This window comes from Cyprinodon tularosa, unplaced genomic scaffold (genome assembly GCF_016077235.1).
Source record: "Cyprinodon tularosa strain WSP-4 unplaced genomic scaffold, ASM1607723v1 ctg1354, whole genome shotgun sequence".
In the NCBI taxonomy this organism is placed as follows: domain Eukaryota; kingdom Metazoa; phylum Chordata; class Actinopteri; order Cyprinodontiformes; family Cyprinodontidae; genus Cyprinodon; species Cyprinodon tularosa.
Window position 1 is genome coordinate 38,662 of NW_024038172.1, and position 3,685 is coordinate 42,346.

A 3,685-nucleotide genomic window follows, 5' to 3' on the forward strand; every position below is an offset into this window, starting at 1 on the left:
ATATCATTTATTTAAAATTTCTAGCCATTCAAACAGGAAAAAAAAAGAAAACACGGTAAAGAGTGTAACAGCATAGATCAGGTTTTAGGTGTATTATTGCTGCTACACACCTGACCTAATGATTGGTCCATTCATCAGACAGAGACAATTAAAACTAGCAAGACTTTGGCTTGATCCAAATATTAAAGACCTGTTTCACCTTTCAGGGGGTGAACAGTGAGAACCTGATCCAGGGTAGAACAGGAGCCTGGGCTTCAGCCTTACCGACGCCATTACCTGGCAGACACACCTGCATCCTTTTAAAGGACCCCGTCTATGTGGGCTTGGTCTTTCACAGACCACCAGAAGACCGGAGGAGATCGTCTTGTGTGCAGCTGCTGCATTTAGACAGACCTACAACTGTAGCTGTCAAATAGAGACTAAAGCCGAAAAGAACCACAAAAAACAGAAGTTGTCCAAATGTACGGCGGAACCCAAACATATGAAGGTGTGTCACACAGAATACAGGGACAAATGTGGCTAGCTCATAAGGTGGGCTGTGCAACACGGTCTGTGGTGAGACACTTGTGAGCTGTATAGTGAGATAAAGCTCCTAGTGTGGGCAAAGGGCGTCACCAGCGTCTCTGCTCTGGTTCTAGCTCCTCCCCCACTGTCAGCTCTATTCTGATGGCAGTTATTTTAGCAACTGCTCAAGCACTTCTGCTGTGGCTTAATTATCGGTGCTGAGTTAAAGTGTTTGGATCAACTGTGGAAACTGAGGACCAGAGACCTCTGGGTTACAGAACCTAATCTGAAAAGATAACATTGAGATTTTTGAAAAACTCAAAGAGAAAAGACAATCAGGAGAAATTTATTGATACAATTACTTTGTGTTTGGCGCTCAGACCACGGCAGGAAACATAACGCTTAATTTTGATAGATATGCATGAACAGGAGTAAAGAACGAGGCTGTTTCCCCCCCAGGCCTGAACCTGGTGGTGGAGTGGAGATAGATGGAGTTGGTCAGTCTGTAGACTGCTGGTTGGAGAGACGGTCTGCTGAGCTTTATGGGGAGATCCAGTGGACTGCATGAGCTGATACTAGAGCTTCACTTCCTGGAAGATGGAAGTCCTGCTGGATAACACAGGCTGAGAGAACCTGTCCATGATGAGCAAGCATGAAGCGACAGTGGAGAGGAAAAAACCCCATTGGGAAGAAACCTCTGGCAGGACCAGGCTCACATGGCGGTCATCTGCCGGACCAGTTGAAATGAGACGGGGAACGCAGTAAGAGTCCGGGAGGAATGACGCTCTGATGAAGCTTTAGCTACGATGGTGGAGGAGGGGCTGGAGGGGGGTTGAAACGGGGTCATCTGAATGATGTCACAGAGCATCCGCCGCCTGTCACAGGAGCAGACGGTGCGGGTCGGAGGCCTTTAAGGTGAGCTTTGGATGCTGATTGGCTTTGGTGGAGGTTTGGTTCAAAGCTGATTGGCTGTCGTAGGTGGATGAAGGAAAGCAATGAGTTTATTCAGTTGAACTTCCTCCTAGGCTCCATTTCTAAAGTATTTCTATTTTTATAGAAACACATAATGTAGACCTTCCAGGTCGTTTAGCCTTATCTCAAACATTTGGCCCTAATGCTGCTGTTCTCATTCCTGTTTAGTGGGGGAAACAGCATGAAACCATCCAGAGGAAGAGCAGCTCCTCAGAGAAGAAGATCAGGTCAGCTGACTGCAGGTGGAGGAGAGGCTTCATTTACTCCTCTGAGTGAAGAGCAATCTAAAGAGGCAATTTCTATCATGAAATACTCTTTTGATGAGGCTGCTATCAAGAATAAGATGAAGTTTAATTAGATGGTCCTTGATGAAAAGAAATAACCCTTGAAAAGTGCAGCTGAGTTAATAAAGGCCACATTAACATGTTGGTATGAAACTTCTATGCTTTAGTCTTTTTTACGTTTGGTGTTTATATCAAATGTCTGGTCACAGTTCCAATCATACGTTTAAAAACCTAAATGAGGGATTGCTGTTTAATGTTCTGCTAATTTAATGATATTATTCTTTTCTAACAGTCTCAATCTACTTTGATTGATCAAGACTTTATCCTGGAATTTGGAGAAGATATATCCTCAGTGTTTATGAGCGGTAAGTGTCAGCCTATCTCCTCTCTTTAGTATGAATGCATGTTTTTCTCCAGGAAACAGGAAGTAATCCTGCAGAGCCAGACTCTTCCTGCCTCCAGTGAAGAACTGATCTACTGTGGAGCGTCGGATGAGAAGGAATTGGAAAGCATTGCATCTGGTAGTTTAATTAGACTTTAATCCTTGATAAATAAACCTAGTATAGCAGCGTGTGCTTTAAATGAATGACATTCTTGCAGTTGTTGATATTTTATTTCTGTGCTGTCTCCACAGGCTGGGATAGCGATCCTGCTTCCATCATTCTGCTGCTCCACCTGAGGCCGTAAAACACCTGGAAGCTTCCTGCATCCCAAGCTGCTTCCTGCTCTTCCACAAGGTTGGCTTTCAATGTTTTTCACAGGAACTATCATGCATTTTTAAATATATCCAGATATGATTCGTTCTTATATAAATATGAGTGTTCCTAAACACTTAGGTGTGAATTTAGTTCAGGGTTATGCAATGATTAGGTTTAGAGTTATTGTCAGAATTAGGAAAATGACTGGAAATCACAACACATGGTCCTCACTATAGAACAATATGTGTGTTAAAGGGAAGATCCAAAATGATGAGCAGAGATTTAAAAAGAATTTGAACATTTGGAAATAGCAATTAACTCTTTTCCTTTATTTTAATAGAGTGGAACAAGTTTTCAGCAGCATGTTGATGACATCACTTCTTCAACGCATCCATCTTCATTCAAACAAGCATCTAGAAGCTACGCTGGCAAAGTTCAGCAGACTCCACGTCTCAAAGCTGAACTAGAAGCAGTGAATGAATCAGGAAACAAGTCTGCCTGTAAATGTAATTAGTTTCTTATGAATCTAATTTACTATCTTTATTTTTTGATCTTCTTCACTCAATACGTTTAAACAACATGGTGAAGCTTTGTTGTGTTTATCAGAACCAACATCCTTGTTATGCATATTAGATTAAGTCCTGGTTTATGTCCTGTTAAGGCGCTCCACCTGAAATGTGCTCAGAGAGGATGTAGCCGGATTTTTCAGGAAACATTTAAACACAAACATGATGAGCAGACTGAACATGAACCTGAAACTGGACCAAACCAGTTTTACTGCAGATTAAATGCTACTTGAAGATTCTGTGGATAATTCAGTGGGTCTAGATGTACAGTAAGTCCTGCTAGAGCTGCAGCTTCAACATGTTGGTCCTCTGAGAACTTTTCTGCTGAAATTGAACAGAAATCCTTTACTTCATTAAATGCTGAGTCCAAACAAAATGCTTCTTTTAAAGAGAAGTGGAAGATTTTTGAACCTGTTGAAAATAGAAGTAGATGTAGTGGAACTTATGATCAAGTGGTTTTTACAGACAGATTAGCAAATATTCCAGTTCTAGATACTCTGCGATCTATTCTCACAAATCTACAAGTATGTGGAATGTTTTCATCCGACCATATTTCAAAGGTTGCTTTGTATTTCCATTTAAAAGATGGTCTAGATACGAATAATCCTCTTTTTTCCAAGGAGAAAATGTAAATGTTTAGTTTTATTTTTATTCTAAGTTT

The 3,685-nt window shown here is 41.3% G+C and overlaps 1 long non-coding RNA gene across 2 annotated transcripts; it reads left to right on the forward strand.

Moving 5' to 3' along the window:
• The first annotated feature begins 1,558 nt into the window (after positions 1-1,558).
• Positions 1,559-3,685, forward strand: LOC119778598. Of its 2 annotated transcripts, XR_005280095.1 has the most exons (4): positions 1,559-1,718; positions 2,178-2,281; positions 2,395-2,497; positions 2,799-3,685. It is a non-coding gene; the product is annotated as an uncharacterized LOC119778598 (long non-coding RNA). The 2 variants fall into 2 exon arrangements; XR_005280094.1 differs by having other exon boundaries at positions 1,567-2,281.